Here is a 23,546-nt window from a genome sequence, read left to right as displayed (position 1 = left end):
AATCTCCTTCACAACTACTTGAACATTTCGAAGATATGTGTGACGCGTTTATTGCATCAAATATTCCGTTAAACAAATTAGAAAACGCGAAACTCTGTGGCTTTTTAGTAAAATACACTGGAAGACAAATTCCTAATGAAGCAACACTGCGGAAGAAGTATGTGCAACATGCATATGAGAAATGTCTGCGTGAAGTGAAGTGTAAATTACAAAATGAGAAGATATGGGTTTCTATAGATGAAAGCAAGGACTCCGTTGAACATCACGTTGCAAATGTGGTTGTGAGTGCCTTTAGTGCGGAATGTTGCTGTAGATCCTATCTCTTAATGAGTGAAGTGTTAGAGAGGGTTAATTATTCCACCATATGTGAACTTTTTGATAGTGCTATGGAGTTGCTATGGCCATCATGTATGCAATTCGAAAATGTGTCACTATATGTTACAGATGCTGCAAGCTATATGAAGAAATCTGCTAAGTTTCTTGAAACACGTTATCCCAATATGATACACGTTACATGTCTTGCACATGCATGTCATAGACTGGCAGAAGAAATGAGAGCACAATTTCCGGACGTAGACAGACTTATTGCAAATGCAAAAAAAGGGTTTGTTAAGGCGCCACATCGTGTTCCTCAATTCAAAAAACAGTGTTCACAAGTACCTATTGTTCCATGTCCCGTCATTACCCGTTGGGGATCATGATTAAATGCGTGCATTTATTGTAGTGACAATTTCGAATCTGTAAAGAACGTGATTCAGTCATTTCCTTCAAGTGAAGCCGCAGAAATCAAGTTACTCAAGAACTTTTTAATAATACCGACATTAAACATGATCTAAAGTATATTACGTCAAATTTTGAGTTTTTGCAGCTGCTATTGAAGCTTTAGAAGAATCTGGTGCAGAACTCGTGACTCAAATACACTTGGTAACAAATATTGTTAGTAACTTGAATCACGTTGAAAATGATGTTGGGAAACGTGTATCTGCAAAGATGAAAACAATGTTGGACTCAAATGATGGATACCAGACTCTTAGTAAAATTGCTGATGTTCTGTCAAATGAATGTTCTTCTAGTAGTGTTAATATAAACTGTAGTGACATGAAGTATTTTCAATATGCTCCGGTTGTATCTGCAGATGTGGAACGTACAACTTCTATGTATAGAACATTGCTGTCAGATAACAGAAAGGGATTTTCGCTCAGAAGTTTGAAAATAATATTGGTAGTTCATTGCAATGCATCAATACGTAAATAATATTATTATCAGTATGTCAAGTACAATGAAATATTTAGATCTCTTGATGAGAATAAATTAGAATTGCAATTTGTATGCTTCATAGCTAATCACTGGGAACTAGTCAGAAGGACGCACAAATAATGAGACTTTCATGTATTACTTCATTTCTCATGAACCAAACTGTACTACTGCCAGCGTCACGCTATCTATCATTATTTACCCCATCCCTCTCAAAGCAGGTATGCTATGTTGCATACTAAGCTGATAAAAATATTTTTCCCTGGGCCTAGTGATTATCAAGGTTCTTGCTGTAAGGTCTCGGCCCACATGTATAATCAGTTTGACTTATGGTGTGACAGCATTGCGTCTTATCCTATTTTCATTGGCAATATGAAACTGCGTAACTTACAACAGAGTAGCTCATAATTTATATGACTTAAACTTTGCTCAGAAAACACACTTCATTAGTATTCGGGGAGATTCGGGTACTATCGGACGTCGGGTAGTATCGGACATCTACCAACATATGGTAGTACCTGAATGACATGGTTACGTTTCTCTATGCGACATCACAGAAACGTAACCATGTCAATCATGTACTATCATCGTGTGGTAGATGAAAGAAACTCACTGTCCGATATTACCCGATGTCCGATACTACCCGACCCTCCCCTAAGCTTATCCTTCCTAATACAGATAAAACTTAAAATATAGAAGCAATTAAGACAATATATTTACTTTTCAGATCATTTTATTTATTCCACACTTCTTCCACTAACGTTCTAATCATCTTTACATTCTACTTTTGCATATCAAACACATTATCAAATTATCTGCAAAATCATTATTTTGAAGTTGGCCTTGGTATCAAATAGCTTTAAACCAGGTGGATTATATTTCTTTCTGCTTGGTTTACAAACTGTATAATATCATTGTTATGCAGAATGACATATTAGGTGAACACTGCAAAATAATATAAAATATATATATTTTCCATATGCTTCACAACTACATCATACTAATAGGATATTCATAACAATATTGACATTACAAAAATGCGAAAACACCAAAAACATCAGATTCATCAGATTAGGAAAATTTTCAACTTTTGTTACTTGTTCGTTTACAATCGTTCCGATTTCTCTACTATATATCTAGTTATATTAAAATCAGCCGGGGACATGGTGTTTAATTACTTTTTATTTTACGTTGTTTAAAATTTTTCTTGTTCTTGAGTGCAACAATAATAGAATTACATCTTTTGTATTATTAATTTGCTTATAAGTATTCAAAAGATACAATGCAAAATGTTGTGTAAGGAATATAGATTTTACTTATACCTTTAATAACAAGCCTCTTGAGAATTTGTACAAACTAAATTTAAAGTACTAGCTACACCTTGTTGAATGATGTACATTCAACTGTTTTTATCTTTTAGTGAAATCCAAATTACATGAGTTGAATTTAAGTACAAGGATTACACGTGTCCATAAATGATTGATCCAATTTCACAATATATTGTCTCTGTAACTATCAATAATACAGCAATAAAATAAGTGTCAATAGACAGATAATCTCTCCAATTTGTGTCACACCCTTTCAAATTTTCAATATATGTAACTATGGTCACACGGCACACATCTAGGCGATATTCCTATTTCTCCCACACTTTGCACAGCGTGTCACCATCTATGTCTGCACCGCAGTCGTGATGCTACACCGTGGCTCCTGCATGTTACTGGTCGAAGAAAGAACATAAACATTCTCTTTTACATATCGCCACAGGAAAAGAATCATAAGGAGCTAGGTCAGGCGAGTACGGAGGACACTTCATCAAGTTTTGGTCTTCGACAGAGCAAAGACCAATCCAGAGTTGAGGGAGATGCTCGTTGATGTAGGGGAGGTCGGGGCAAGTTTGGCACGTTAAACTAAACACTCACATAAGTACAATAAAAATACAATTTATGTTTCAAAATCTTAATGATAAGCACACTTGATATATTTATATTATGTATATGGATCAGAATTTATAAAAAAGTGAAGCATTGAATTAAAAACAAAAATAAATTAAAAACGCTACATTTGCCGAAGTTGCCCCGCAGTCTGGGGCAACTTCGTCAGTATTTGTATCCTCAACAAAATAGCTTATTTCCGAGTTCAGATTTAATTTACAACATAACAAACTCTCATAGGACTAAATTTAACATCTGAACATATCACAAATGAGGTGTCCAAATAAATTTTTCTTGTCTGTACATGTTCATATGCTCATCATATGTGTGGCTAATCTTTGTTTAGACAGTTTTTTTACTTCATGACAGCCTCAAGTCAGGCAGATCCAGCCATCTTCTGGTTTGTGTTGAAAGGATGCCCTATATGATTGGATTATGCGAATCCGAAGACTAATCTTCGAAATTCCACTCTAGACTTTCCGAAAAACATTTTCTGCAGATTGATTGCATGCTGCTTAAAATTTTCAGCCATATCTGAGGCAAACACTCTTTTAAACCTGACTTTATTTTATACACCTGGTGCTGAAAGATCTACTTTCAGCGAATATTGAAGTCAGGCAGATGTCAGGCTTATCTGGTCATATTTGTTTTCAGTTTTCCACTTGTAATTTAGAACCATTTAACTGGTAATAAATAGGCAACTAAAATGTACGAGGATCACTCCAAAAAGTAATGCAGAACATTTTTTAAATTTATTTTTTATTCTACACCTTTCCAATTTATGGAGGCCATAGATACGACCTTCCCGCTTGTAATCATTCTTAATTTAAGTATTTCTAGTTAGTGGGTCCATGATAGCACTCCTTCAAGATGGTTGCTGTACTTAACATTCGTCAGAAGCAACGTGCTGTTATCGAGTTCCTGTGCTGTGAAAACGAGACTGTGGGAAAAATTCACAAGAGGTAGAAAAAAGTGTATGGAGATGCAGCTGTCGATAGCAGTGCGGTTAGTCGGTGGGCAAGCAGATAATCTGGTGAAAGAGGACAAGCCAATATTCGGGATACTCCTCTCAGCGGTAGACCCTGCACTGGACGAAGTGCTGATGACAATGTGCAGCGTTTTGACAACATGGTTATAGCTGACAAACGAGTAACAGTGAAAGAATTGTCACTCCAAGGTTTGTGCCAGGTGGGTTCCGAGGATGTTGACAGAAGCCCATAAAGAAACCCGAAAAATAGTGTTCAGGGAAATTTTGAACAAGTATGAGAATGGTGGAGATGACTTTCTTGCAAGAATTGTGAAAGGAGATAAAACATGGCTCCACCATTTTCAACCGGAGACAAAGAGGCAGACAATGGAGTGGCATCATGCTAATTCACCAAAGAAAAAGAAATTCAGAACTACGCCTTCAGCAGAAAAAGTTATGGCTACTGTGTTTTACAATTCAGAAAGGCTCTTGCTTGTGGACATCATGCCACACCATTAATTCTGACGTGTTTGTGGCAAATGTCAAGAAACTTCAAGCTCGACTGAGCCGTGTTCGACCACATCGGGAGAAGCAGGATGTTCTGCTATTGCACGACGACGCACGGTCACATGTCAGTCACAAGATCACAGACCAGATCAGAAAACTTGGATGGGCAACACTGAAACATCCGCCTTACAGTCCTGATGTGGCACCATGCGATTATCATCTCTTTGGTAAACTGAAGGAATCTCTTCGCGGAACAAGTTTCGAACATGACGACTCCCTGTGCACACTGCTAAAGAGTGGCTCAAACGTCGTGGTTCAGACTTTTATCGCGTAGATATACAGGCCCTTGTTCCAATGTGGAGTAATACAGTTGAAAGAAACAGGAATTATGTGGAAAAGTGACATTTTGTTCCTAAAGGATGTATCTACGTTCTGTGAAAATAGTTTAGCTATGGGATAAAAATGTAATTTTCAAATATTGTACATTACTTTTGGAGTGACCTTCAAATAATTGCTTTAAATTACTTTAAATGTTATAATTACTTATTTTATATAGTTAACAAACAATACAGAAACGCTATCCTCTTCCTCTTTTCCATAGGGCAAGATCGGCAGCTTACTGCCGAAGTTGCCCCAATTGGCAAGAATAAAATTATTAATCAGTACCCTTACTAGGGGTTTGCAACCAGCTTGCCAAGCTCATAGTCTGATACAGATTTAGTCGTTCTAAATAATGATGCCACTCACTAATATCGTCAATGTTATCGTTACGGGTTCTTTAAGACATTCAATATCATAATTACAATAAGCCATGAGTTAAAAAAATATATTTACATGTCAGATCTGCAACTATCTCTCCATACCAACCAAACGTTATTCACAGCAAGCGGCCATGATTTCTCAATACACTACCCTCTGAACAAGCCCTTATTTGGTCAGGTCTTCGAAACAAATGCTATGACGAAATTGCACCTAACGCCGAACTTGCCCCGATCTCCCGGACTCACGCACATGACGGTGGAAGTGAGGCAGTTTACCGTTTTAATGAAAAATAAATTATTGTTCCTCTTCCTGCAGCTACAACAGAACGATGTGCTGCAAAATTCAGGATACAGAAGGTCTATGATGTTTGGTAGCCCCATTTTCTAGCAGTGATACTTTTCAATAATAGGAAGCGCATCCGCATATGATAGTCGCATGTTTAATAGTCTACAAGATTCGGCTGTCTATTGAGACTAACTTCATTCCTATAGTTTATACTCTCTGAAATATAATCGGAGCAATCATTTAGGGACACGTTATATATCGTTAATGACAATAACCATTCACAGTGAGAACACTTCGATATGTAGTAAATTTTCAAAACAGTAAAATTATAACGATTAATGTAAAATGAGTGAACTTGTAGTTCATTTGACTTGACAAATATACAGTAATAAACAATCAGTGACAACAAAAACGATCCACTTTAAATAAATTCATTACAATTTATTACCATATTGAAAAATATAAACTTTAAATATATTGATTGTTGTCTCAAGGGACATTGTAGTAACGTACCACTTCTCTGAAATCTTATTTGACATTCTTGCAATGTATTACAGTCTGAAGACTAGCGTATATAGTATGCTCTGTAGTAAAAATTAAAGTGGCTTGCTTTTTGTCACTGATTGTATTCAATTGTGAAACATTTTCTGAGTACATTTAGCCAATTTGTTTGGGAAAGTCTGTTTGTAAGACTGTACAAACCATTACCAGTTTCAGTATATGTAGGCCTAAACATGTAAGGTTGAAGATATATTTTACATAAACAACAAATTAGTGATATTTTTAAAACATAGGCTAAACCAATAAAGATTTTTGTGTAAATGACAAGTTTGAATTCTTCTAACAATTTAGGCCTAATTGCCTGAAAAAATAATATGTAGTCCTCACTAGTAATCGTTACGATTGGATCAATTCTCGTATCTTTTCTAAAGTAATGACATGAGGTTGTAATATTCTTAATCGAGAAAATAAGTAGTTTCAAACTTTTATACTTAATAGTTTATAATTAGTAATTACATTAAAATGATTAGCAGACATGACAATTTTCAACACATATTTTAAAGACATAACGTTTGTTTTCCGATTAGTTAAATTTATAATGAGGTGACGGTGCTTTCTCATTTTGACTTACCTGATTAAAAAAAGTATTCAAACGCAACATTTCCTCTTTCAGAACTCTTCAAATTTCATCTTATTCTTTTGTGAATGCTCAATTTTTCTCGATTTCGAAGAAAATATTAGTAATATTTCCGATAAAGGAGAAAACACCATTTCTTTTAGATTAATTTATATATAATATTCCTTAAATTTAATGGTCTACATGTTATCCTTTGATTGCGAAATACCTTTCATTTAAAGAACAAAACCAAGTTTCATTTTGAATTGTTTGACAAAGTTGCGTTAATTGATTAATTTGCCTATTTATAGTAACCCATAAAGTTCTAATTTCTCTTGTATTTAGATATAGATACAAACACTGAAATGTTCCAAATGTAACATAGGACTTTACCTTGTTACGATGTGTTGTCTGTCACATGCTTACCTCTTTCCCTTCTTATCGTTAAGTTACAATAATTAAACTTTACAAGCTGATATGGCCGTTTCTATACAGACTGTAATTTCCTTTTATATTCATGTCGAATTACTTTCTCTTTCGCCTACATTATTTCTATACTCTTGTTCCCACTTTTACATACTAATGTTTTAATTTTTACGAAGTTACCAAGAGAAATTTTCCAAGCTACTTTGATTCTTTTTTTTAATAACTTATGTTTAACAATATTCTCATAGTTACAACCTGGATTTTATTCGTCGTTTCTCAAAACATTGCAATCGAACAAACTTCCCATAACGATTTCATAAGGAGTAAACTATGTACATTTGTATGGTGTATTATAAGTGAAATATGAAAAAAAAAACCTACTTTTAATCATCGTCCTTTATTTTGTTTATCTAACAAGTAACATACTGAATTAGCTCTTTCCGAAAGGAACTGATCACCCTAAACTCATTATGTCCTGGCTTAGTTGCCTCATGGGTGATACCTTATTGGTGTCACTTATGAGGTTCCAGGCAGTCCTTGAATTGCTCACTAAACATACAAAACTTTTTCGAATACACAATTCGATTCAGGATGATAAATACTACATTCTTTAAAAGAACGTAATGAAAATTTGAAACGGGTAATTGAAAAGTGAAGAGAATTTAATTTTGTTGAAAGATAAAGCAAGACAAATCTAAATTCCTACAACATGAAGAACTGCAATATTTATGGGTAAGATCGAATAAAAGAAAAAAATAAATAAAGACAGTGATAGAGTTCCTAATTGCTGAAAATTAGAAAATGTAAAATCTTTTTATGGGTTTAGCAAGCTATTATCGCAAATTCATTGATAAATTTAGTGTAGTTGTAAAACCATTAACAGATTTGATTGAGAAAGGAACGAATTGGAGATGGACAGAAAACAATACGTGAGTTTAGAGAGTAAAAGAAAAATTAACCACAGCACCAGAGTTATATCCTTCAACCTCACCGGAGGAGGGCCTTCGCATTCCTAGTCGTCCAGGAAGCCAAACCGACTTAGCGTCGCCATTAGGGGGTACAAAGTATCAATTTTATCATTGATGAACCCAATATGTATTTACCCTCTACTGACGATCTATTTGGGTTCGAACTTTATCTTTCTGGCCGCCCAACCGTTTGAACCTTATAACCACACAGATCACAATCAGTTTGGACTTTGGAAGGTAGTTACTAATGTAAGATATATAAGCAGGTCTTTATCTCAGCAAGGGCACCTATTTGAGTTAAGTACTGAATCATGTAAGCTGAGACCAGACCTTTCTTGGACGAAATAAAGAACTATGCAAGATCTACACTTAATTCCCATTGAATAGAAGCAAAGAACTTCACTCCAGTACTGGGAAGCCCAGATTTCACAAAACGATTAATTTTCATCACTGATACTAGTGGATATGCAGTAAGTGCCATTCTAAGTCAGAGTATATTAGGAAAGGATCAACCAATAGCATACTGTAATAGAAATGAAGCTAAAACGCAGCACAGTGCAACAGAAAATGAGCTATTAGCATCTATATGGGCGTGTTAATACATTAGAGTTTAGATCGTATCTGTTTGGAATAAAATTTCAAATTGATACTTATAGTTTTGATGTCTAATGTAAAAGGCTCGTTAGATGGCTCGTTGTTGGAGACATTACGACATTATTAATAGAAATGGAAACAGACAATGCTTCTACACGTTTGTGTACATTGTAAAAGATTACATATTCGCAGACGCATTAAGACAACATTATGACAATAGGTTTATGACTAACAATGAGTCACAACATTGTTTTCAAGCAACCATGTTTATTTTAATATGGAAAGAAGAAATACCTATTTACACATTATAACCCAAACTGAAAATGTGAAGCTACTCCCCATCCCACCACAAATGAAATTCCATCTACTTGCGAATACCGAATCACGAAAATTAATCCACAGGCTAAGTTTAGGCTACTCTTCATTGAAATAGTCAATTAATTTTCGTTGTATTAACAACTGAAGTTTTCACAGGGACAGGTATTTTAACATTTCAGCCATATTCTGAAAGTTAAATTGCATTTGACACGTTATATGCAATGTAACTCTTGATTATTTACGAATATTAATTTTGACTACTGTTCGTATGTAAACAATATCAAAGTAAAAGTACCTTCGGCAAATATTTTATCATCAACAGATAATCTACAATTAAGCAGCTTAAAAGTTCGGAAAGTTCGACAGATGAATAAAGATCAAGAGAAAATTGATTTTTACAAATATTTTGTAACAGCCTTTTTTTGTTGCTGCATATGTTGTTAATGTAAATACCGTATAAATTTGTTTAGTGTTTAAAGGCCTATGATAAAATGTTTTCGAAAACGATGTTTGGAGAAGTGTCGCAATAATACCCATGCCACACCTCGTGGATTTACAGAACTAGTTAGAAGTCAAGAAGAATGAGATGTTATTTCAGCTCAGCCTGACAGACAAAAGTCACTCTAACCAATTTAGTAGAATTTTATTTTTCTCGTCTGAGAAACTAGAGGCTGTTGGCAAACAAACAAGGAATCAAACAAAATTTCGCTGAAAGTAATCAATCATGTACACAACATTTTCAGAGCGAGGAAGGTGTTACAAGGGAATAGAAAGCTGACTGGAAGATTCTAGTATGCTCATTTGTGGAAAATTGTAACAGTGTTTATTTTTGCAGGTTTTCTAAAAATAAATCGGTAAATTATTGTGGTAGTAGTTATAGAGTAAAGAACTATGTCAGTTAAAATCTTACACTTCCATTTTAAATACTTTTTTCAAGTTATTATTCTATGAATTTGTTAAAGCCTAAGCCCAATACTTAAGGTTAGACAATCTTTGAAATGTACAAATGGTGAGGGAAGGAAGTAATGTGTTATTTGTAGAAAAGATATCCCGATGTTTTGTTTCTTTTAGGTCAAATTATTTCCATTTCGTAATAGATAAAATTATGCAAATTCAACTTAATTCAGGGTAATTAGGCAGTATGTGGAGAGCTGTTCTCTGACTGGTAGTAACCAAATGACCAATACGTATGTTTACAACACACTTCGTAATCACGGATCGTGATTATTTGATAGATAAAGAACTATTTAAATTAGAACACTGAAAACTTACGTTTTGTGTTTTTTTTTATAAAGAACATCCCAGAAAATTTTGTCAGTCTAGTTCTGAGACTACATCTGTATTTCTGATAAGGAACTAGGAAATACACGAAAAGTTTACATACCACAGTCCACTCAGAATTATATGATGGTACAAAACATCTGACTTTTCTGTCCTTTCCAGTGTATACATACATCCATTATTACAATGGCGTAAGAAAAGATGTATTATATGATGTACATTTTACTGTATAAACTATCATAAGATCTGGAGGAATCATTAGCATTGTTACCAGATAATTATATTATTCTTAGTAATAATTCTTAATGTCAGTCTTCCTTTACCTTGCTTCTTTCTATCATTTTGTAGTTCTTTATTTATTACTAAACTTAGTATTTTGGTTGTTTAGCACTTTGGTTGTTTAAAGTACTCAGGTTCTTTACTTGCTACCTTTAACATACTCCCAGACGAAGTTCGAGACAAACTTCATTACAGCATAGTAAGTTGAAATGGGTATTTTATTTTCACATTTTGTCATCGCCATTTGATCATCGATTATACAAATGTAACTCTGTAATATTTTATACTCAAAATTTTACTTCTTTTCAACACCTACATTGGACTCAGGCCTTAAACGCCGCTATCAACCTCAAGTATTGGAGTCAGAAATTTGGCTCCTCCACCGTACGACGCTTCCGACATATTAGCCTGTTACGACAGTAGATCACATTACAAACGACAGACGACGAGCTACAACGTTACATAGAGGGAGCAGAGGGGGAACAACAGAGCTACATGCATTATCAATGCTCAGATATATTGTATTTTCACCAGTCAGACGCACTTCTGTTGTGACCTAGCTGAGATAAAGGAGTATAACTCAGGAGGAAACATCAGGCGCAAGGCATTTAGAGAAGACTGGTGAAACTAAGACAGTGAACGGGTTGCTATCATGGGCGATCCGCTTTCTTCAGCGATCCAAGAATGAGGTGCTATCATCAGCGATCCAAGAACAAGGAGCTATCATCAGAGCTCTGAGAAAGAAGTGCTATCATCAGCGATCCGAGTAAGAGGTGCTATTATCAGCGATCCGGAAAAGAGGTGCTATAAATAGCGATATGACAACGAGCTGCTATCATCAGCGGTTCGAGAAACATGCTATCATGAGCGATCCGAGAACGAGGAGCTATCATCAGCGATTCGAGAGAGAGGAGCTATCATCTGAGATCGGAGAACGAGGTGCTATAATTAGCGATCCGAAGAAGAGGTGCTATCATCAGCGATACGAGAAGGAGGAGCTATCATCAGCGATTCGAGACAAAGGAGCTATCATCAGAGATCATAGGACGAGGTGCTATCATCAGCGATCCTAGAACGAGGAGCTATTATCAGCGATTCGAAGAAGAGGTGCTATCATCAGCGATCCGACAAAGAGGTGTTATCATCAGCGATATAAAACGAGGTGCTATAATCAGCGATACGACACAGAGGTGCTATGATCAGCGATATGACAACGAGGTGCTATCATCAGCGATGCGAGAATGAGGAGCTATCATCAGAGATCTGAGAACGAAGTGCTATCATCAGCGATCCGAGGAAGAGGTGCTATCATCAGCGATCCGACAAAGTGATGCTATCATCAGCGATATGATAACGAGGTGCTATTATCAGCGATCCGAGAACGAGGAGCTATCATCAGTGATCCGCGGAAGAGGTGCTATCATCAGCGATCCGACAAAGAGGTGCTCTTATCAGCGATATGACGAGGTGCTATCATCAGCGTTTCGACAAATACGTGCTATAATCAGCTATAGGAAACGAGATGCTATCATCAGCTATCCGACAAAGAGCTGCTATCATCAGCGATATGACAACGAGGTGCTACCATCAGAGATCCGAGAACGAGGAGCTATCATCAGAGCTCTGAGAACGAAGTGCTATCATCAGCGATCCGAGGAAGATGTGCTATCATCAGCGATTCGACAAAGAGATGCTATCATCAGCGATCCGAGAACGAGGAGCTATCATAAGCGATGGGAAAACGAGGTGCTATCATCAGCGATCCGAGGAAGACGTGCTATCATCAGCGATCCGAGAAAAAGGGGCTATCGTCAGCGATATGACGAGATGGTATCATCAGCGATTCGAAAAAGTGGTGCTATAATCAGCGATATGAAACGAGGTGCTATCATCAGCAATTCGAAAAAGAGGTGCTATTATCAGCGATATGACAACGAGGTGCTATCATCAGCGATCGGAGAACGAGATGCTATCATCAGCGATCCGAAGAAGTGTTATCATCAGCGATCCGACAAAGGGGTGCTATCATCAGCGATCCGAGAACGAGGAGCTATCATCAGCGATCGGAGAACGAGGTGCTATCATCAGCGATTCGAAGAAGAGGTGCTATCATCAGCGATCCGACAAAGAGGTGCTATCATCAGCGATAAGACAACGAGGTGCTATTATCAGCAATTCGAAAAGAGGTGCTACCATCAGCGATATAACAACGAGATGCTATCATCAGCGATCCGACAAAGAGGTGCTATCATCAGAGATATGACAACGAGGTGCTATCATCAGCGATCCGAGAACTAGGACCTATAATAAAAAATCTGATAACGAAGTGCTATCATCAGCGATCCGAGGAAGAGGTGCTATCATCAGCGATCCGACAAAGAGATGCTATCATCACCGATCCGAGAACTAGGACCTATAATCAGAGATCTGATAACGAAGTGCTGTCATCAGCGATCCGAGGAAGACGTGCTATCATCAGCAATCCGAGGAAGAATCATCAGCGATCCGTCAAAGAGGTGCTATCATCAGCGATATGACGAGCTGCTATCTTCAGCGATTCGAAAAAGAGGTGCTATAATCAGCGATATGAAGCGAGGTGCTATCATCAGCGATCCGAGAACGAAGAGCTATCATAAGCGATCGGAGAACAAGGTGCTATCATCAGCGATCCGAGGAGGACGTGCTATCATCAGCGATCTGAGGAAGTGGTGCTGTCACCTGCTGTCCGACATAGAGGTGTTATCATCAGCTATATGACGAGCTGCTATCATCAGCGATTCGGAAAAGAGGTGCTACAATCAGCGATATGAAACGAGGTGCTATCATCAGCGATCCGAGAACGAGGAGCTATCATCAGCGATCAGAGAACGAGGTGTTATCTTCAGCGATCCGAATAAGCGGTGTTATCATCAGCGATCCGACAAAGATGTGCTATCATCAGCGATATGACAACGAGATGCTATCATCAGCAATTCGAAAAAGAGGTGCTATCATCAGCGATGGCAAGGAGGTGCTATCATCAGCGATCCGAGGAAGAGGTGCTATCATCAGCGATCCGACAAAGAGGTAGTATCATCAGCAATGACAACGAGGTTCTCTGATCAGCGATTCGAAAGAGGTGCTATTGTCAGCGCTTCATAAAAGATGTGCTATCATCAGCGATCCGATAAGGTGATGTTATCAGCGATCTGAGAACGAGGTGCTATCATCGTTGATCCGACGATGTGCTATCATCACTGATCCGAGAGGTACTATCATCAGCGTTTCGAGAATGCCGTGGCATCATTAGCGATCCGACAAAGAGTTGCTATCGTCAGCGATCCGAGAACGAGTGCTATCACGAGCGATCCAAGAATGAGGCAGTATCATGAAGGATCAGACAACAAAGTGCTATTATCAGCGATACGACAACGAGATGCTATTATCAGCAATACGACAACGAGGTGCTACCATCAGCGATAGGACAACGAGGTGCTATCATCAGCGATACGACAACGCGGTACTATTATCAGCGATCAAACAACGAGCTGCTATCGTCAGCGACTCGACAACGAGGTGTTATCATAAGCGAATGGAGAACGAGATTCTATCATCAGCGATCCGAGGAGTTGCTATCAACAGCGACCCGAGAACAAAATGCTATCATCTGCGAACTGAGAACGAGTTGCTATCATCAACTTTCCGACAACGAGGTGCTGTCTTCAGTGACCCGGCAACAACGTGCTATCATCAGCAATTGGAAAATTTGGTGATATCATCAACGATCCAATGTAGAGTTGGTATCATCAGCGCTCCCATAACGAGCTGCTATCATCAGGGAACCAGGACGGGGGTTCTATAATCAGCGATCCGACGAAGAGGTGCTACCATCAGAGAACGAGTTGCTACATTAGCAATCCGAGACGGAGAGACTTTCAGGGATCTGAGAACGAGGTACTATGATCAGCGATCCGAGGTGTTATGATGAAGAATCCGGAAACGAGTTGCTATCATCAGCGATCGGAGAACGAGGTGATATCATCAGCGATCGGAGAACGAGGTGATATCATCAGCGATCCCAGAATGCGGTGGTATCATCAGCGATCCGGGGACGAATTGGTATCATCAGCGATTCGAGAAGGGGGTGCTATAATCAACAATCCGAGAACTATGTAGTATCATCAGGGATCCGGGAACGAGTTGCTATCCTAGGGATCAGAATTGCAGCTCGAGTGAGTGCCCGTAGTGTGAGCGGATAGCAACAAACGCGAGATTAAATCTACCCTGCTGGAAGCCAAACCAGGCCGTCGTTGGATCACCGTACTTCGAGGTCTTCATTCACCCTGCTATTTTTCGAAATGTTAGTTAAATTCTATTATGGAAGGCGATGATAGTGGTGATGACGTAAATAATTAATTTATTTATGTGTCACGTTTTATAAAATTAGTTGCCAGGGCCTATGTTGGAATTCAAATAGCCTTAGGCGAATTTTATGTAGTTGCAGAGTCAGCTAGGGACATTGTGTGGTAGAGAAGACCTGATGGCTTTAACTCCGCCAAATTAAATAAATAAATAAATAGTAGCTCCGGAAAATAAGTAGCATTTCCTATCACGTCTTGAATCTAAAATCACTTGAGAGACTAAAGATAAATTCCTATAAATACAGAACGCGCAACATGGGATATAGTAAAGGCATAATTGGAAGAAATCTATTCGGAATTCCGAAAGTTGGAATACTACACAATATATGAGTTATGTAACTCGACCCCCTAGTGGTCGAGCTACGAGCCCTAGTGGCCCAAAACCTAGGGTTTCAATAATTAATATTACTATAATTGTAATAGACGGGTAAGAATCAGTCTGGTTCATATTGCTTCACAATGTAGCCAGTCAAATAGTCTGGGAATTATCACTAAGAAAATGACTCATGACTTTAAGTCATCCTTCTTATCGCCTCTCGAGGATACAAGTCACAGTTTACACTAGCTGGACTCATGTAGGATGACACACTATCAAGGGCTTATGACTATCAATATACAATGTCATGATCCCCTCTATGTAAGCTTGACATCAGAATTGACACGTGACCCAATCCTGGAAGAATTCAATGAAACTGAGTGTTTCCAACCACTCACTCTTTTTCGCTTAGCTGTCGTCGAAGTTACAATAACTGACCAGCAGACTTCACGTCTCAAGTCTTGGGTTCAAACCCTGAGTAATTACTTAGCTGACATGTAGATCAGTCTAAGGGGATTGTACATATTATAACCGGCTGTTCAGGATTCAAATAAACAAAGTAACATTAAATTGGCTTCTCATTTCGATTGAATTTAGATATCACTAAGTGCGAATTGAACCTACGGAACCGTTAGCTTCAAGTTCGCAATCTACAAGACTTGTTAAGCTGCAAACTTAACTCATGGACGAACTGAAACTATAGTACAGTGAGGATCTCGCATTGATGCTATGGAAATGGAATTAAGAAGAGTTTCCAGGGTTATATTTAAATTGCACTGAAGGAGAACTTAGCTTGATTGGGGAATTTTATAGAACATTTTGTGGTAGGACTTAAAGCATGATAAGGTAATGTCTGTATTAAAATCTGGAAATGAGATGATTCCAGTGCGCAACTAATCGTACACGACCGATCAAGACAGAAAATAGCTAAGAATAAAACTTGAAGTAGATTTAGCATCGGCTACAATGTGTTAACAGATGCCAAGGAAAACGACATATCGCAAAAAAAAAAATTGTAATATTATACTGTTTTTACAAAATTCAATAGTCAAGACCATGTAAGCAAGTGTGATAAGTGTAACCACTTACTGGAGAGAGATTATTGTTGTGATAATTATCCACTCACGTTAGGGACATTACTATTATGATTACGATTATTATGATTACGACTAATGCTAAGAGTGATATTATTAATGTCGTAAGTGTAATAAGTATGTCTCACCCTTATCTTTTGTACAAGATAGGAAACTAGCCTACAGCGGCAGGTTGAATCATGAATGTATGTGTTAATAATAGAAGAAATTCTTAAGGATTATCGGTCAGAGTCCTAAGCCAGTCATTATGCTTGGCATGGCTTCTAGACGCTATCATGAGCGTTACTCACTAGACAGATTCCAAAGGTCACGATGGCGTCACTTATGCGAGGGCATAAAATGACGTTGTGACTAACGACAGGCAGACACTACTGTAGTTAGGATTCATTTTCATTTCATCACTATGTATCATCAACTTGTAACTTCAGATTAATTAATAAACTTAGTATTGGCAGCCTTGGTTATTTACTTTTACTTACTCCCCTACAACACACTCCAAGAGAAGGTACTCCTACAAACTTCATCACATTGTTATTAGTATTATAATGATTACTATTATGGTTAAAATTATTACAAACTCGAGTCTACGGTAGCAGATTCATGCTTGTGTGTATCTGTGATAGCAGAAAACGAACGAACATCAGTCATAATTCGTTTACATGTCATAGTCCAATCCAACATCACATGATGACCGGAAACACTAGAATGTTCTGGTTACCTTTCTGGTGTGCAATGACGAAAGCAATCGCTAGTTTTGGGCTATATATACCCAGCAAGCTGAAGATATAAAAGGATAATCATGGTAGCTGGAGCAGAAGACATACACTATAGTCATAGACGGAGTATTCTGAACACTTGTTATTATATTCATTTTATCTTCATTCTGTTCTATCATCTTGTACTTCAGATTGATCATTGAACTTAGTGTTGGCAGCCCTTGGTTGTATAAAGGACTTCGGTGCTTTACTTACCCACTTTAACACGTTCCGAGAGATAGTTTTTTCACAAACTTCATCACAAGGGAACCAGGAAAAAGCACTGCTCTACAGCCGAAGACAGTCCAGGTTGTAGACCAGCCGTCGGAAAATTTGTACTCACGATGGTATCACTGAACGCAAGCTGCAATACAGAAGATGTAATATCAAACGAGGAGTATAGAGCACTCCGTTCGGATCACAGTGCCGGACTCTCAACACAAGCATCTGACGTAGATTACACAATATTAATTTATAGACGGACAGATTATATTTTATTTCACCTTTATTTTTATTATGCTACAACAGCCTAGGAAAATACGTTACAAATTGCTATTCTTAATACAACTCGTAAATTTTCGTCTGCTAATCAGGATCATTGTTTAGATATTACAAGTTTTCGTTCAAAAAACAAGTGTTTCGAAATATAGAGCCAAACATAGCAGCTATGTATGGTAGCGGCAGACGACCTCTGATAGGACTACACAAATTTTCTATGGAGAGCATTATTTTTAAATAAATCTAAGCCAGTCTGGTGTGCTATACAATGACAACCTTTTATGTCCTCACTTATTTCCAGCTCTCTTAATAACACGTTACTCCACCTAGTAGACTTTTCGAAAGTCGTATTTCGAGTCCCGTATGTTACTACAGGTAAAATATTGCTTTGTGTTCAGATTCATTTCTTCTATATATTTTCTTCATGCTTGGAATAACTCCTCTGCTGTTGTATTTCCTTTAAGTGCAATGACATCGAGTTAAGAGTTCTTCGTAACTCCGCGAGTAAACATTACCAATTTTTCTTTATCAATATCTGTGTTTCCACCTAAAGCGAGAGATTAGGCCACTGTTTATGTATCTTTTATTTTATTTCTCGTTCAGCTAGTGTTTCAATATCCCTTATCCGCCTTTGTATTGTCCGTGTGAACAATTTCATACTGCTAAAAACATCAGAATATTCGGTACATGTTTTAATAAACTGTCCTTCATTAGGCTTACAGGACTTCAATGATTTTGCGATTTCCAAAGCAATAACATAACTTCCATGGAGTACCCTTTGACTCATTCATTGTTTCATCACATTTTAGTACCGGAACTTTTATTTGAATTTAGTTTCTTATGATGAAGGATGGGGGAGCGGAGAAAATTCTCCGGCACCGGGATTTGAAACTGAGTCTTTAGTTATAAGTGCTGACGCTCTATCCACTGAGCCACTACGGATTCCCATTCCGATGCCGGACTGAATCTTCTCAGTTTAAGCCCACCATCTCTTATGTTCCCTCTAGTGGCCAACCCTCATGCACTACGTCACAGATGTGACAGTGGCACAATATCCAATACATTAACGTGCAGAGGTCCACTCATTACGAGTGACTGAGTAGGCGGGGTCCGACGGAATGAGCGCCGTTTTAAATCACTAGGTGATTATTTTTACATATCGTATATTACTACGGTGTACCGAAGTACATATGAGAAGACTGAGAAGATTCGATCCGGTATCGGAATGGGAATTCGTTGTGGCTCAGTGGATAGAGGGTCAACACGTAGGGCTGAAGACCCAGGTTCAAATCCCGGTGCCGGAGAGAATTTTTCTCCGCTCCATCCATCCTTCATCATATTATGACGCAGAATTTCTGCATGGAAATATCATATCTACTTCGGTACATCGTAATAATATTAGTTTTTTATGTTTTAATTGCTTCGTCCGGTCCAGTTGTATGAAAAGATAATTATTTTATCCTTATTTTCTACTGTATACATTTCCTTTTACAATTACATTGCATATGTTCATGCTTACCTATGATTTCGTGATAATGTTATGACGTATCTTTGTAATAAGTACACGGTAATCACTACAAAGAATAACCGAGTATGTAAGGTTAAGTATACTATTAATTGTGATAATTGTGTAATAACTGTGTAATGTCGTATAAATTGGAATTGTATTCAATCTAGACATAAGACTCTGGGATATTGGTGATACAGCGCCTACGAAGGAAGGAAGCTTGTTTCCTTTACGATAAGATAGGAAAGCACATAATCACGAGATGAGTGATCCTTAGACTTGTTAGCTTAACTGAGATCGCCCTCATATACCCTATACCCCCGGTTTATGCCTATGCCGACGACGTGATTATTTTATGCAAAGAAACAACAGATCCAACTCGTATTCAAGAAGTTCTACAAGTATTCGGAAGTGCGTCAAACTCTGTCATTAATTATACGAAAATTACTTTTATGGCCCTAGCTCCAAAAGGACAAACGATAGCAACAATGTAGATTTACTAATTTTAATAAAATTAAAATTTTAGAATATCACGACGTTATTGAAGGAGTAGGTTATTTTTACGACGCTTTATCAACATCTCAGGTTATTTAGCGTCTGAATGAGGTGAAGGTGATAATGCCGGTGAAATGAGTCCGGGGTCCAGCACCGAAAGTTACCCAGCATCTGCTCATGTAGTGTTGAGGGAAAACCCCGGAAAAAAACCTCAACCAGGTAACTTGCTCCTACCGGGAATCGAACCCGGGCCAACTGGTTTCACGGCCAGACGCGCTAACCGTTACTCCAAAGGTTTGGACAATTGGAAGGATATTGTTAACAAAATGAGATATGGAATCCAATGACACTTTAGTCCAAATTTGAATGTTATTAAAAAAGTGCGGGATATAAACACGTTTATCTTATCCAAAATATGGCACCTTGCCAAGTTCTTCCGATATCCAAACATACACCTCAAAAAAAAAAAAAAAAAAAAAAAAAAAAAAAAAAAAAAAAAAAAAAAAAAAAAAAAAAAAAAGATTTTATTTATGGAAAGGTTTCGTATTTCGTATCACCCGACCTCAATGCAGATTGTCGATCAAGGAAGGAGGTTTACGGATAATGTAAAATCTAAATGTGATACTCTATTTATAAAACATATATTACGCGCTTATCACGGTATAGACACTTTAGTGTTCATATCTATGGTTTTTCATTGCATGCATCCAGTATTACAAGGTCTTTGAAAAAACTCACCATTGACGCTAAGAAAGTTTAGGAAGACAGAAATATTTCACCAGAACAAATAACAACTAAACTGATCTACAGCTATTTACAAGACCAAGTGAGGTTTTTACCAAATGTACAATGTAAATTTCCTAATAACAAATGGAAGAAGATTTGGTCATATTTTAAAATAGGGCATATACCATAAAATTGAAAATGGGAGACATATGCGCTAATTAATGGCATAATTATGACGGAAGAAAGAAAATACATGTATCTCATTGTTCCAACTCCACAGTGCAAGACATGTGGGAATATTGATAGAATTAGCCACAGACTAAGAAGATGTTCATAACTTACAAGAGGTATTTGGTTATAGCTTTATCAACAGCTAAATACGCGTAATATACATAAAGCAACGAATCCGAATACGAATCTGCGGCTTGATTTTGACCTGGAGTTACCACAGAGTTCTCATTATTTTAGTGTTTTGTGGCTTGCCATGGGCTTTATTTATTATATGCTGCAAATCACAACAAAACTTTACCCGAATTTATTAACGAATTCAGTAGGGTATATCTACAAAATAGTGTAACATCTTACGAAAAAACTTCAAATTTTAGATTTTTTATGGAAGAATAATATTCCTTTGAATATGTGATTGTATGTTCTTTGTTACGTGTTAATTCTCAGTGCACCTGTGAAGTTCAGAAACCACGTGTCTTACAGATGGATTGCAGGCATTATGAAGCCTGAGATTAAGATACAGTTTAAATGTAAAGCTTTGCCAAATTATATATATATATATATATATATATATATATATATATATATATATATATTATAATGTACCGAAGTAAATATGACTCTTTCTTCGTTTGCCAAATTAACTTTTTCAGTTTGCTGTAAGGTTTACAGTACATTCAGAATTTCCTTATTTAATTGTTGAAAATGCTGTTTTAAAACCTTAATCATTAGTGAGGTCAGATTACTTTGAATGTGTGCTTATTTTCACAAAACTAGATTCTTCTGTATTAAATGTTAAATATGGACGCTTTACAAAGTACATAAAAATCTTAATTTAATTTCTGTTGATATTTGAATTATACATTATAGGTAAATAAATTAATCTAAAAAAGTAAATTGTAATATAAGTTAATAATGAAACTAATTTGTTTTACGACGTATAAAGTATAATCAGGTGGATTTGGCGACTCTTCTTGAGATCTGTCACTTTGCAAGGACGTCTTGTACCTTTTTAACTGTCTTAACTGAATTGGGAAAGAATTGATCCATTGACTCACAATATAGCCTACAGACGATACCTTACGACCCACCTTATTGTAAACGTCGTGTAGATCTTGAAGTTCTGCGAAGAAATAAGAAGACCAACAGCTTTCATCTCAGTGCCTTGTCACGGAGATGGTAGGGACATTCACATTGTTAAACCAGGGTTCGATATTCCCTCCGTCAGACGTTGTTGTAGAGCTACGACTTCCAGTAGTTGATTTTAGAAGAACTGCACTCGTGCCGAAATAAAGTTTCTGATGTACCTCCGAATCTTCTGTCTCTCGAAGAGAATTTTCAAAATTGAAATTTCAATAATCTGCATTATTCAGGACTTGTTTCTGCCAATCCAGTCACTGCCATCAAAATATCTTCTCTGTGGTGTAATTAAGAATATAGTAATAATTTGGGATATGTTCTCTCCTTAAAGAGAAGTCCAAGTTGCTTCAACATGATGAACTTCCTTCAAAGAGATTAGCATAGATTTAAGTGTATAGCACGATGGACTGTCGTTGTGTGAGCTTCGAAATATGAGTCAAGGTTCTTATAGTCTCGGCTCACATGTATAATCAGTTTGACCTTTGGTGTGCCAACACTGCCGCTTACGATATATTGATTAGCCCTCATCCGGGTAATCAGGGTCCGTGGGGCCCTTGCGCTGCTGTTTTTGCGAATAAAATATAAAAGTTATAATTTCCGAGTAGTTAAAATTACATGGCTTTGTTAATTTTTGTGCAGTTTATATTTACGGAGAAGATTAATTAGTATTTAATACGAATGTTCTACAACACTATTACATTTTTACATGTTTTAACCGAGAATGCAGAATGTATTCAACCATTGTTGTTTAGTCAACTGACCGAAGACAGGTCTGAACCTCACAAGTGATGTCAAGAAGGCTCCACTTATGAGGCAACTAGGCCAGGAGATAATGTAGTGGGGTGACCAGTTCCCTTCCTCCTCCAGTGCATATATCGCCGATTAGCTACGTAAGTCAGACTTCAGATGCATACAAACAATTGACACATATCGTCAAGTGTGATGTACTGCCTGATAATAGACTATTGAACCATGGTATATTTTATTGGCTTATCTCACTTACTTACTTACAATTGGCTTTTAAGGAACCTGCCGGTTCATTCTCCCCCTCACATAAGCATGCCGTCGGTCCCTATCCTGTGCAAGATTAATCAAGTTTCTATCATTATATCACATCTCCCTCAAATTCATTTTAATATTATCCTCCCATGTACGTCTCGGCCTCCCCAAAGGTCTTTTTCCCTCCTGTCTCCCAACTAACACTCTATATGCATTTCTGGATTCGCCCATACGTGCTACATGCCCTGCTCATCTCAAACGTGTGGATTTAATGTTCCTCATTATGTCAGGTGAAGAATACTAGAAGACTAGATGACAAATGCTTCTCAACAGAATAATACCACGCATTTCCCATCTTATCTCACTTTGTAACGAAATTTCACTCTTTCCAGCCATTCGGTGATAATTTTGACGACAATGGAATGTTGGGAAATTATTTCGAAGCCGAACAATGACAATTTTTTATAAAACATTGTAAATACGTTATAAATTATAATAAATATAAAGAAGTGTATGTGCGTGGAGAGAGAGAGAGAGGGGGGGAAGAGAGAGTAAGTGTGAGGGGCAGTGAGCATGAGTGCAATAGATGTAAGAGTGAGAGTGAGTGTGTGAGAGAGTGTGTTCGGGAATATCTGAGTGTATGTGTGTGTGCATATGTGTGTACGTACGTGTGTGTGCGTATGTGTGTGTGTGTGT

At 37.3% G+C, this 23,546-nt stretch overlaps 1 long non-coding RNA gene across 1 annotated transcript; it reads right to left on the bottom strand.

Annotated features, from left to right (window-relative positions):
- Positions 1-1,969: 1,969 nt before the first annotated feature.
- Positions 1,970-22,253, bottom strand: LOC138709208 (uncharacterized). Its single transcript, XR_011334877.1, has 3 exons — positions 21,803-22,253; positions 17,474-17,621; positions 1,970-2,974 (listed from the first exon to the last, which is right to left on the bottom strand). It is a non-coding gene; the product is annotated as an uncharacterized lncRNA (long non-coding RNA).
- Between the last annotated feature and the right edge of the window lie 1,293 nt (positions 22,254-23,546).

This window comes from Periplaneta americana, chromosome 11 (assembly GCF_040183065.1).
Source record: "Periplaneta americana isolate PAMFEO1 chromosome 11, P.americana_PAMFEO1_priV1, whole genome shotgun sequence".
Classification (NCBI taxonomy): domain Eukaryota; kingdom Metazoa; phylum Arthropoda; class Insecta; order Blattodea; family Blattidae; genus Periplaneta; species Periplaneta americana.
This window is presented reverse-complemented; position numbering and strand designations above follow the sequence as displayed.